Source organism: Vulpes lagopus, chromosome 10 (genome assembly GCF_018345385.1).
Source record: "Vulpes lagopus strain Blue_001 chromosome 10, ASM1834538v1, whole genome shotgun sequence".
Taxonomy (NCBI): Eukaryota; Metazoa; Chordata; class Mammalia; order Carnivora; family Canidae; genus Vulpes; species Vulpes lagopus.
In genome coordinates this window covers 51,769,136-51,783,114 of record NC_054833.1, presented here as the reverse complement: position 1 = coordinate 51,783,114, position 13,979 = coordinate 51,769,136, and the positions used below count along the sequence as shown (strand labels likewise).

Genomic DNA, 13,979 nt, shown 5'->3' with positions numbered 1-13,979 from the left:
ATTCATGGTTTCCAGGTGCTGGTGGCATTGGGAATTGATTTTGGTGGGCATGGAGGACTTTTCTGGGGTGACAGAAATGTTGTAAAACTAGATTTTGCTGGTGTTTCATAACTTTGCAAATAAATTTAAAATCACAGAATAGTGAAGAAGAAGAGGAGGAAGAGGAAGAAGAGGAGAAGGAAGAAGATGAGGAGAAAGAGGAGCAGAAAGCAGATGAAGAGGAGGAGGAAGAAGTAATTTGTTCAGTCATGCCCATCCACGCATAGATTCATGTGTCTGAGAATAATATATTACCTCTCATCTGCACCAACAATGACAGCCTTGGTATTGGAAGAAATAAAGTGTTATTGATTGCATTATTTATTTTCCTGTGTTAGAATCCATCAGAACTACTCTAGTGGTGAAAGAAAACAACTGCAAAAGTAAGAGAAAAAGATGACTGGCAGGATCTGCAACACTTCTGACAGTGCTCTTATGATGGATTTTTATAATAAATATTTCTATGAAATAATAGTGTCTGCATAGATGGTTCTAGCACAAGGGAGACTCTATGTCCTTTTCAGTTGGTTAGCATTCAGAGAAATACACATTGGCCATAAGGTTATCGTCTTCAGAAGGCAAAGTGACTGCATTGTTATAGACGCATCAAGGGCCTGAGGTACCTGATGAAGGTAATCTGAAGGTGAGCACTATTAACTAATAAAGAGAATTAAGATTTTTAAAAAAGATTTTATTTACTTATTCATGAGAGAGAGAGGCAGAGACACAGGCAGAGGGAGAAGCAGGCTCCATGCAGGGAGCCCGACGTGGGACTGGACTGTGGGTCTCCAGGATCACGCCCTGGGCTGAAGGCGGCGCTAAACCGCTGAGCCACCGGGGCTGCCCGAGAATTAAGAATTTTCAACAATAAGCATAAAACACACACACACACAGACGTATTAAATGTACTTGTTGTCAACCTGATCCTTTGATACATTTTTCATCCTACTTTGGCAATAACCAATTAAACACTGTTCTGGGCAGCCCGGGTGGTTCAGCGGTTTAGTGTCGCCTTCAGCCCAGGGCGTGATCCTGGAGACCCACAGTCCAGTCCCACGTCGGGTTCCCTGCATGGAGCCTGCTTCTCCCTCTACCTGTCTCTCTCTCTCTCTCTCTCTCTCTCTCTCTCTCTCTCTCTCTCTCTCTCATGAATAAATAAATAAATAAATAAAATATTTTAAAAAATGGTTCTATCTTCAGAAGGTCGTTAATAAAGAACACTGTCATAAATTTGCTTTAGAAAGATATATTAGCTTGATGTACAGCAAAATATGACAGAAAACTTGGAACAATTCAACTATTTTTCCTACATTAAAGGAAAATCTTAAACTTGGGGGAAGTTTTACAAAAAATGCCTTCTGGCCTTATTGTTCAGAAAAACTTCAGGAGACAATTAATTCAAGTTTTAGCTGAAGTGGTAATAGTAAGTCCAAGATCTTATATTCATAATTTTCCCATTTAATCAACCGATTCAATAATTGAAATATTTCAATAACTTCACATGGCTTTATAGTACCATGCTACCTTGCTCTCTGCACCACATATAAGAGATTCTCTTCAGTTTATTAAATATTGCATAATCTCTTTTTCTCTATGCTTTCTGAACTTATGATCTGCTCCGGCTGGAGCACCCCAACTGCCTTCCCAACAACACCCACACACATTCTCACCTCCTCTGCTTCCCTCAACTTCCCTTCACCATTACTACCTTTTATTACCCGGCTGTATTCCTATTTCTATTTCAGATCTTAAGTGCCTCAAGATTTCCTCCTCTGGATCTACATTCTAAATCAGGTGTATCTGTTATAAAGTCCCAAAGAACTCAATATTTCTCTTGAAATCTCACTTGATCCATAACCATAAATACCCTTCCCAATGAGATTATAAATTCTATGTGGATAGGGACCATATCATTTTTGACTCGTCTTGTAAACTTTAGTCACAAAGATACTGTTTGGTATTCAGTAGGTGCTTAAAAAATATTGGCTGAATGAATGCAACTAAATATATACCATATGTATATTCTAGATGTATTTTTTTTTTGCTTTTAACATGGATGGGATCCATGTTTTGAACCTGAGTGTCTTTAATTGTATCTATCAAAGAGCATGCATTAAATAAATACAGATCAACATTATTCTGGTTTTTAAAATTTTCACAGAAGGATAAAAATACTTCTTCAAAGCACACATTCTGCTACATCTCACTTTTTCCTAGAAAATTCTTCTTGTTCTTTGATATACATTCATGTTACATGTGTTACACAATATATAACATACATTCATATACATATCTGTGTATAAATATATATGCAAACAAATAAAATAAATCTTTCCTTTAAAACTTTATTTCCTATTATCCTATTTATAAGTCCAACCATCTTAGCTACTGTGTTGGCTATTCTGTGTTCTTCAGAATCACTCACTAACCTTCTGTACCTTGCACTGTGCCCCAAAAGGATGATTTATATGGACTTCATCAATTGGCTCTCCAGTTGCACTCTGGTTTCCAGTTGGGTTTGGCCAATGGTAGCCACCAGGAGGTGAGCAAGAGAGGAGAAAAAGTGTAGTTTATTTATTCTTTTGGTTTGACCCACGCTGATGTGTTGTTTGGTAGTGGTTGTATCCTTCTACCTAAGGCAAGAGCTCCTGTAATGGGTTCTTCTTGAAAGGAACTTTTCCTTTCCTTGCTCCATCAAGATTAGGAGTGCCAGTGGTCCCCACCATGACTAGTCCCTGCATACTTCATAATCTCTTATTGGTTCTCTTAACCCTGTGCACAACTCTGTAAATACCCTTTCTATTAGAAAGACTTGCCAACTATCTTAGTTGAGTATATCATTAAGTTTCTGCTGGACCCTTGACTCATAGACTAACATACATAAAGACCATTATATAGTTCCTCTTTGAAACAATGTTGTAGAATAGACAGAGCACTGGACTGTCTGTGAAATAAAATACAACTATTCATTCTTGATTCCAAGACTCTACAAATGGCATTGCTTCCACCACTACTTGTTGTTCTTGCCCAGTGGGCTTCCAGCTGAGGACTGGTCAATGTGGTATATCAAGGGGCAAAAAAAGTACCATTAATCCCTGTGGGTTAACTAGTCCAGTACTTAGTTTTCATATAGACTTTCAGGAATCTCTAGAGATGGATTTCTCAGACTTTACTGTGAAACATATTACTGGTATACCCATTAGAATACAGAGTCTCTGATTCAGTAAGCCCAGCAGGGACTTCAGATTCCCCTTCCTAACTAGCTTTTGAGGTGCTACATCTCCAATCAGCTGCTGCTGCTTCTAGACCACACTCAGTGTCAACACCCTCCAGTATCTGTGGTTGCCCCTCCAAGTAGGTCTCAGAAGTATGGGGGAGGCTGGGAGAAATGACTTTTCCTAACATCTTTACTCTCAACTGTTTTATATATTATGATTCCAAATAAGATTTTATTTCAGGGGGCAGTCCGGGTGGCTCAGCGGTTTAGTGCTGCCTTCAGCCAAGGGTGTGATCCTGGAGTCCCAGGATCGAGTCCCACGTCGGGCTCCCTGCATGGAGCCTGCTACTCCCTCTGCCTGTATCTCTGCCTCTGTCTCTCTCCTCTCTGTGTTTCTCATGAATAAATAAATAAAATCTTAAAGGAAAAGATTTTGTTTCAGGGGGGAAAATGGCTCTATTTCTCTAAACATTTATGAATTACTAAAATACCAGCCTCATGCTCACATTGCAAGTGACATCAAGAGGTAAGACGATTTATTTTGGCCAACTAGTCATAGCTAGTTGTTGACAGAGACACAACTAGAATTCAGGTTCTAACACCACAGACAGTCTTACCACTTTACTGACTCTGACTTTTTTATTTTCTTTTTCTTATTTCTATTTTTGAGTGTCATGGTATTTTGGAAATGGTGAGATCTAACTACTCATTTTTACATGAGTTGTTGAGTCCCAGAATGATCAGACTCATCTCGGGGCACTGAGAACTCTCCAAGGAATGGGGTGTAGCACTGAGTCACCATCTTGTAATCCTGTTGGTAGGCATTCAAGGTAACTTATAAGTGTAGGTATTATTCTAGGTAATGTTTTAAAATGCAAAGAAAAAATAGTGCTTATATTTCAAATTTGGCTGGCATTACTTTTCCTCTGTATTCTGAAATATGTGGGCATAAATATTCTTAGCCTCAGGACCCCATACTGTCTGCTATTCTGCTTATCTGATTCTCTAAAACTTGTGCTTTTCCAAAAATATAATAGAGGAACAGAAAATATTTCCAAAGGGTCTCTTTCTAACTTTTTACATAATATATGTATTTTTACATTAGGAATATGTGCAAAGCCCAAGAAACATTTATCATCAGAGAAATTCAATAGTTTGTATTATCAATATTTATTCATATTCATCTTCCATTTGGCCATTTTCAGTTGATACCAAAATTGAAACTTACTCTGATCTGAAGTCCTGATACAGTTAGTTTTAGGCTTTTCATCCACTATATGTGACTCACTGCTTTTGATTAATATCCCTTCAAAATATTTACATTCTGTTTCTTGTGTCTCATAACCAGTATTTACAAGTTTGAAATCCAGTTTTCAAACCTCTGGCTAAAGCAGAAAAATGAAAACCAAGCTTGGATTTTTTTGCTCTTTTACAATATCATTGCCGTGTCAGAACACATTTTTAATAAACTGAGTTTTGCTTAATATCCTGGCAAACCCAGGAAAGAGTGTAACATCCTTCTGGGAATGGGCCTACCAGGACTGAGATGACAGGCTCTGCTGTGCTACAAAGGATAAGCTGCAGGACATTATCAAGAACAGTACCTTTATCTTCTCTAAATAACACAATCACAGCAATCCTTCTGCCTGAGCCTTTCAAATGAGTGAACCTTATTTCATCATCTTTCAGGTTACCTTCCAGGTAAACATGCCAAAGAAAAAGGGTTAAGATAGAAAGAAGAAGAGCCAATATTTGCCATCAGGTGTTTGACCATTGTTCATGCTCCTACCTTCATTTGGACAGACCTCCTTCAATTTCTACATGTCCAACTTCTACCCATCTTTAAAACTGGAGTTATTTCTTATTCCCCTACAAGTTCTCAATCCTGGCCACATGTTAACATCACCTGGAGAGACATGAAGTGTCCAGGGTCCACACCAGACCAAGTAAATGAGAAAGCAGCTTGCTCATGTTTCATGGATGCAATGTTCTCTTCTTATTTAAGAGCCAAACAAAACCAACATAACAAACAAGTAAAACAAAACAAAACAAAACAAAACTAGGGGCAGATGTTATCTCAAATACTCTTTCCATTTTCCTGAAACGAGTCAATTTCTGAGTCCTTAGTGCATTACCCCCCTCCCCCATCTTGTGGAATGGCTTTAATATTTGGAACTGGGGATTTCTTTACTTTTTACTCGCAGGAAGACAAATCCAAGTCTTAGCACCAAAGAAAAACATGTTATGTGGGTTGTCTTTGCTTTCCTTAAAGATTATGTACATGTGCTTGAATTTCTTTCTCATAATGGAAGTTCGAGTGCAAGTTAATATAGGTACATTTTATCTGTGTTCTTGGTGTCCATCAGACATCTAACATGTATATCTTTTCTATCAAGAGGATCTCATTATAATTAACTAGACAGAAAAAAGAAGCAGCTCAGCATATTCAGGGCAGTCAGAAATACTTTTTACTGACGTCATAGTTATGCTTAAAAGACTAAGAGGCAGAATTAGAAAACTGCCATTATACCACAGCCAACATAATAACGGATTCAGGTGAGCATCATTAATGAATATTAAATCCACTGAGTGACAGTTTGTTGGAGAACAGGATATGTTCACATGGTTCAGAGTGTCGCCACACAAAGAACTTGTTAATTACCAAATAAAAGTTACCTTTTCAATGGAGAGATATAGCATCCAAAACCTTAACCAAGTGATCTAAGTTAGCATTACAAAGAATGGGATAAACTGATATTATGTGCCTCTTGGTGTGATACAATAGGAGGTACACAATATTGCCTATCCAATACCTTTAACCCGAAAAGAGAGACAGACAGACAGACAGACAAGCCAAGAAACAGACTCTTAACTATAGAGAACACACTGATGGTTACCAGAGGGGAGGTGTTGAGGGATAGGTGAAATATATGACAGGGATTATGAAGTGATGTATGGGTGGGTGATGTATCTAAGTGTTGTATCACTGTATTGTACACCTGAACCTAATATTAATAATACTGGAATTCAAATAAAAATAAATTTTAAATAAAGAAACAAAAATGTCTTCTGTGGTTTTAATACATTCAGATAATGCCATCAATTGGCCCTAAGGAAATAAAACTTTGTGATAATTAAAAAACAAACAAAAAGTACCTTTTAGCTTATCACATTCAAGAGAAAATACCAGAAAAACTCAGATCACAGAACTTCTGAAAATATGTTAAAGTCATAAAAACAATAGTGGGAGTCTATTTTGAATAAAGCTGGCTAAAAAAAAATATGAAAACCAAATATACCATATGCTCAACTAGATCATAGAAGGAATATTAGACTTAAAATTTTGGAGGCAATTGGGGAAATTTGTATATGAATTACATTGTAGGTAATACCCTCTCAGAGTCAATTTTTGGGGGTTTGATAATGGTATTATGGCTGTGTAGATGAATCTTGTCCTTAGGAGATACATACTAAAATCCTAGGGATTAGGTGGTAGAACTGAATTTCAAATATTAAAGAAGTAAAACTCTCACTATTTGCAGATGACATGATATTCTATTATCTAATAGAATAGAGATTCCATCCAAAAACTGTCAGAACTAATAAATTCAGTTAAGTTGCAGGATACATAATCAATGCACATAAATCTATGTTTTTCTTTACACTAGTAATGAATTCTCAGAAAGAGAAATTAAGAAAACAATTCAATTTAAAATTGCAATCAAAAAGAATACCTAGGAATAAATTTAAACAAGAAGGTGAAAGCCTGGCATATTACAAACCACTAGACATTAAAGAAAGAAATTAAAGAGGACTTAAATGGAAAGATATTCTGTGTTAATGAATTGGAAGAATTAATAGTTACAACAATCTACAAGCTCAATGCAACCCCGGTCAAAATTCCAATGGTATTTTTCACAGAAACAGGACAAACAATCCTAAAAATTGTATGAAACCAAAAAAGACCCAAAGAGCCAAAGAAATCTTGAAAAAGAACAAAGCTGGAGGCATCACACTCCCTGGTTTTGAACTCTATACTACAAAGCTATAGTAATTAAGAGTTGGTGGCACTGTGGGACAGGGCTTTTATAAACAAGCCACTGGGTGCAGGTAATCAGCTCCCCCCTCCCCCAATTCCCACTTATTCTAGGTTCTGGGATCTACTATGGAGCTTCCAGGGCTGATGTAGGCACCTGATCTTGGACCATCCCACTATGCTCTTCTACTGCTCCAAGTGCTCTTGTACCCAAGTAGCGGTGAAGGGCAAGGTTGGGAACTGGGCTGGACTCCATTCTGGCATCTTCATGTTAAAATCTTCTGGGTTCCTCACAGTTCTTGTTTTCCAAGACTGGTTTCTAGGGATTTGTTTGCAGGGTCTGCCATGGAGCCAGAGCAGATGATGGAGGGACAGATGCAGGCTATAGAAAACCTTCTCTGATTACAGTCTTGGGACAATGTTGAGACGATAAGAGGCAATGAGATGGTGAACTAATATTCGACAAAGGAGGAAAGACTATCCATTGGAAAAAAGACAGCCTCTTCAATAAATGGTGCTGGGAAAATTGGACATCCATGCAGAAGAATGAAACTAGACCACTCTCTTGCACCATACACAAAGATACACTCAAAATGGATGAGAGATCTAAATGTGAGACAAGATTCCCTCAAAATCCTAGAGGAGAACACAGGCAACACCCTTTTTGAACTTAGACACAGTAACTTCTTGCAAGATACATCCACGAAGGCAAAAGAAACAAAAGCAAAACTGAACTATTGGGACTTCATCAAGATAAGAAGCTTTTGCACAGCAAAGGATACAGTCAACAAAACTAAAAGACAACCTACAGAATGAGAGAAGATTTTTGCAAATGACATATCGGACAAAGGGCTAGTTTCCAAGATCTATAAAGAACTTATTAAACTCAACAGCAAAGAAACAAACAATCCAATCATGAAATGGGCAAAAGACATGAAGAGAAATCTCACAGAGGAAGACATAGACATGGCCAACAAGCACATGAGAAAATGCTCTGCATCACTGGCCATCAGGGAAATACAAATCAAAACGAACTAGGGGTGGTGGAAGGGGAGGAGGGCGGGTGTTGGAGGGGAATGGGTGACGGGCACTGAGGCGGACACTTGACGGGATGAGCACTGGGTGTTTTTCTGTATGTTGGTAAACTGAACACCAATAAAAATTAATTTAAAAAAATAAAAAATAAAATAGTATGGACACTTAAAAAAAAAGAAATGACAAATACCCACCATTTGCTTCAACGTGGATGGAACTGGAGGGTATTATGCTGAGTGAAATAAGTCAATCAGAGAAGGACAAACATTATATGGTCTCATTCATTTGGGGAATATAAAAAATAGTGAAAGGAAATAAAGGAGAAAGGAGGAAAAATAAGTGAGAAATATCAGAAAGGGAGACAGAACATGAAAGACTTCTAACTCTGGGAAACAAATTAGGGGTGGTGGAAGGGGAGGTGGGCGGGGGGTGGTGGTGACTGGGTGATGGGCACTGAGGTGAGCACTTGACGGGATGAGCACTGGGTGTTATTCTATATGTTGGCAAATTGAACACCAATAAAAAATAAACTTATAAAAACCAAACAAACAAACAAACAAATGAAAGCCAGATCCCATGCCCTGCCTCCTACTAGCTGGCTTCTCTGGAATAAATCCAACTCAATTAAAACAAAAACAAAACAAAACAAAAAAGGCAATGAGAAAGGCCATCAAAACACAGAGAGTGGATCTCCAATCTGCCAACTTGTGTCTACCTGAATCAGACAGTTATGCCTATTTTTATTAGAGGGACTTGCTGTACTTGCAAAAGAAACACCACCAAGTCCCATTGAATTTCTAGCATCCTATCTTTCAAAAAACAAGGCACAGCTTTTTTTTAATAAATTAATTTTTTATTGGTGTTCAATTTACCAACATACAGAATAACACCCAGTGCTCATACAAGGCACATTTTGAAGATTGAAACTGACTCATCGGTAAGAACAGAAAAATTTGGTTCCTACTGTAGATTTATATGATTAAGAGGGAGCTTTAACTGCCATGATTTTTCCCCTTATTGGAAGTGTAAGAACCTTCAGGACAAAAGAACTTATTTCCAGAACTGCAGAAGAAAATATATTTACTTTGTTTTCATTTAATCACCATACTAACTTAATGAGTGTATTCTGTGCAATTTTTCTCAGAATGTGTTTAACTTTGTCTTTAAAATGACCTTCAAAGTGAGCTGTTCAAATGTCTAAAAAAAACCTTTAGTAATTAAAACAGTTTTATTGGCATAAAAACAGACATGTAAATCAATGGGACAGAAAATAAAGAGCCCAGAAATACACCCGCACATACATGGTCAATTAATTTACGACAAAAAAAAAAAAAAAAAAGCCAAGAATATACAATGTGGAAAGGACAATCTCTTAAAAATGGTGCTGGAGGGCAGCCCCAGTGGCTCAGTGGTTTAGCGCCGCCTTCAGCCCAGAGCGTGATCCTGGAGACCCCAGATCGAGTCCCACATCAGGCTCTCTGCATGGAGCCTGCTTCTCCCTCTGTCTGTGTCTCTGCTTCTCTCTCTGTGTCGCTCATGAATAAATAAATAAAATCTTTTTAAAAATAGTGTTGGAAAAACTGGACAACAATATGCAAAACGAATAAAACTAGACCACCATCTTACGCAATACACAAAAATTAACTCAAAATAAAGACTTGAACTTAAGATTTGAAACCATAAAACTCCTAGAAGAAAACATGGGATATAAGCTCCTTAAACTAGGTCTTGGCAATGCCATCAAAAGCAAAAGCAACAAAAACAAAAATAATCAAGTGGAACAATATCAAACTAAAAAGATGGTGGACAGCAAAAGAAATGAAAAACAAAATAAGGCAACCTACTGAATGGGAGAATACAATTACAAATGCTATATCTGATAAGGTACTAATATCCAAAACATATGAAGAACTCATACAACTCAATAGCAAAATTAAACAACAAACAATCGGATTAAAAAATGGTCAGAAGATCTGAATAGACATTTCCCAAAGCATACAGATAGCCAATAAGTACACAAAAAGATGCCCAACATCACTAGTTATCAGAGAAATGCAAATTGAAACAATGAAATGTCACCTCACAGCTGTTAGAAAGGCTAGGATAAAAAAATACAAGAAACAAGTGTTGGCGAGGATGTGGAGAAAAAGAAACTAGTGCACTGTTGGTAGAAATGAAAACTGGTACAACCACTATGGAAAACAGTACGGAGTTTCCTCAAAAAATTAAAATAGAACTATTGTATGATTTAGTAATTCCACTTCTGGGTATTCATCTGTAAAAAATTAAATCACTAGTGCAAAAAGTTGTATGCATCCCCATGTTCATTAGGGCATATTACAACAGCTTAGATATAGAAAAAAATCTAAATGTCCATCAATGGATGAATAATATATATATATGAATATTTATATGAAAATATAAATATATGTGAATATATGAACATTATTTTAATTCAACCACTAACAAAGGAAATCTTGCCATTTGTGACAACAAGTATGGACCTCAAAGGCATTATGCTGAGTGAAAAGTCAGAAAAAGACAAATTCCATATCTTTCTTATACATGGAATCTTAAAACAAAACCACCAAGCTCATAAATACAGAGAACAGAGAGGTATTCAGAAGAGGTAGGATGTACAAAGAAGTAGAAGAAATGGGTGAATATTTTTTGTTTTATATATAAAACAGTCCCATCAATGGAGTCGTAGTGCAAAGTTGAGGTTTCATTCTAGAAGCCCTTTGTAAATATTAGTGGTACAGAGAAAGATGACCTGTTAATTAAACATTTGAGTCTGTGGAAGAAGAACCCTAGAAAACTTTGAAAGATGTATAAACCCATTTTATTGTCTTCCTTTTCAGCAAATGTATCTATTTTTCACAGAATAAAAAGCAAAAGGATAGGTAACACAACTAAGTTTTGGAAGACATTAAAGGAAATAAACATGTTTTGAGAATGAGAAATGCCACCAATTTATTAAATCAAAAGCAAGAACGAGATAAATGACACTAGAAAATTATACTTTCAGCCACTACTTTAAGAGGGCCGGAAACCACGACAACATAGGGAAGGAAACGGATGCTGATTACTTGAACTAATTAAGTGCATTTAAACCTGTGTCCCCATGATGCTCACGACACAGACATTTAGAAATGAGCTGAAGGTGTTAGCTTCACAAGTCATACAGGGATGACATGGAAGGCTGGTGAGAAACAGGCAACAAGTTTTCTTTCTAGTCATTACTTAAATTTGTTTTCATAATTAGGCAGGAGATAAATGAATAGAACATATGCCAACATAAATAGGTCGAAAGCCATTTCATGAGCAGGAAAAAAACAAGAGTTCAAATAGCAAGCAATCAGTAAATGCATACCATGAATGTGAAATAATTTATTTTTGAGAAACATATAAAGATATTGTTAAATGAGTATTATCCTTCTCAAAGTAGCACAAAGTAACATAAACATGATATTCAGTTGGTCATTCAAGCAACCTTTAACTGAGCACTAACATGTGCCTGGCAGTGAGCCAAGAGATGCACTTGCTATAGGGCAGAGGTCAAACCCCATTTAAAAAAACATTATTGGGGGCAGCCTGGGTGGCTCAGTGGTTTAAGCGCCTGCCTTTATCCCGGGGCATGATCCTGGAATCCTGGGATCAAGTCCCACATCGGGCTCCCTACATAGATCCTGCTTCTCCCTCTGCCTGTGTCTCTGCCTCTCTCTCTCTCTCTCTCTCTGTGTGTGTCTATCATAAATAAATAAATAAATAAATAAATAAATAAATAAATAAATAAATAAATAAAATCTTTAAAAAAAAACCATTATTGGTAGCATGTTATCTTGCTTTGAGAGTGGATATAATTTTGGAGGTACCCTATCACGATTCTGAGCTAAGCCTAGAATAAAGCAGTTGACTGACCTGCGTGACATAATTTTGGTTAAAACCCAGATATGATTAAAAAGTAAGATTGCTTACTCATGTAATTTGTATACTGACTTTGACAGAAATTTCAAGAGGAAAATCCAAAAATTCTTTTGTGACATCACCATTAGTGAAAAAAGTGTGTTGCCTTGCCAAGAACCTGCTCTGAAAGATGCCTATGTTAATGTCTGGTCATTTATTGACAATTCCATCTTATTGCTATATTACACCCTATGTAATAAGCCTATGAACTTAATGAAGTATTGTCTGCATTTGTTTTTAACTTTTAAATATGTATGGGAGGAAAATTGGTATTTTGAACCTTATTTAGATTAAGGAAGTCAAAGTTTCCTAAGTCAAGTGACTTTTAAAAGAGTTAAAATTTTCTGGATAAAAAAGCTGCCCGCTAAATGATAAGCCTAAGAGGGTAGGGACCATCCTGAATCTTCATCCATTCTATAGTTTTCTAAAATTACCAAAAAGGCCATTCACAGGGATTAATATTCAACTCCTCTTCCCTGGTGTGGAGACTGGCATATCAACTACCCAACTGAAACTCTTACTGTTTAGTTCATATAGAGAGAAAACTGTTAGGTCTTCAAGAAACCAAAAAAGTTCTCTTCCACAGACTTACAATTTTAAAATGTAGTTGAATATATAGCATATATATAAAATACAGGGGGGAGGGGCAAGATGGCGGCAGAGTAGGGTCCCCAAGTCACCTGTCCTCAACAAATTACCTAGAAAACCATCCAATCATCCTGAAAATCTACGAATTCGGCCTGAGATTTAAAGAGAGACCAGCTGGAATGCTACAGTGAGAAGAGTTCGCGCTTCTATCAAGGTAGGAAGACGGGGAAAAAGAAAGAAAGACACAAAAGGCCTCCAAGGGGGAGGGGCCCCGCGAGGAGCCGGGCTGAGGCCGGGGCGAGTGTCCCCAGGACAGGAGAGCCCCGTCCCGGAGGAGCAGGAGCTGCACCAACCTTCCCCGCGGAAAGGCCTCCCGGGGAATTGGAGCAGGATCCCCAGAAAGGCGGGGACGCCCTCGGGCTCCCTGGGACAGTAACAGAGGAACTGCGCCCCGGGGAGATGCGCCGAGCTCCCTAAGGGCTGCAGCGCTCGGCGGGACCCGGAGCAGCTCGGAGGGGCTCGGGCGGCGGCTCCGCGGAGGGGGCGGCGCGGCTCCGGGAACGGCTCAGAGGGGCTCGGGCTGCGGCTCCGCGGAGGGGGCTGCGCGGCTCCGGGAACAGCTCAGGCGGCGGCTCGGGCGGAGGAAGAAGCCCCGCGCGGAGGGGGCTGCGCGGCTCCGGAAACAGCTCGGAGGGGCTCGGGCGGCGGCTCTGCGGAGGCGGCTGCGGGGCGGGAGCGCGAATCCAACAGCGCAGGCCCCGGAGCACAGGGCGCCGGGACACAGCCCAGGATCCGGCCTCCCCCAGGGACAGGCAGAGGCCGGGAGGGCCCAGGACAGCAAGGACGCTCCTGCCTGGAACTGAGCAGATCAGCGGCCCCGCCTGGGAGCCCCCAGGCCCTGCAGACGGAGAGCCCCGGAGCTACTGCGGGGGCTGACTCCAGGGTCCCAGAGCTGCCCCCGCCACTGTGGCTTCCTCCCGGGGCCTCACGGGGTGAACAACCCCCACTGAGCCCTGCACCAGGCAGGGGGCAGAGCAGCTCCCCCAACTGCTAACACCTGAGAATCAGCACAGCAGGCCCCTCCCCCAGAAGACCAGC

The 13,979-nt window shown here is 39.2% G+C and overlaps 1 protein-coding gene and 1 pseudogene across 1 annotated transcript in view; one reads left to right on the top strand and one right to left on the bottom strand.

The window, feature by feature from the left end:
- Positions 1–13,979, bottom strand: part of GUCY1A2 (guanylate cyclase 1 soluble subunit alpha 2) — a 330,262-nt gene that overhangs the window by 152,669 nt on the left and 163,614 nt on the right. The window lies entirely within an intron of this gene.
- Positions 7,638–9,528, top strand: LOC121499830 (annotated as a pseudogene).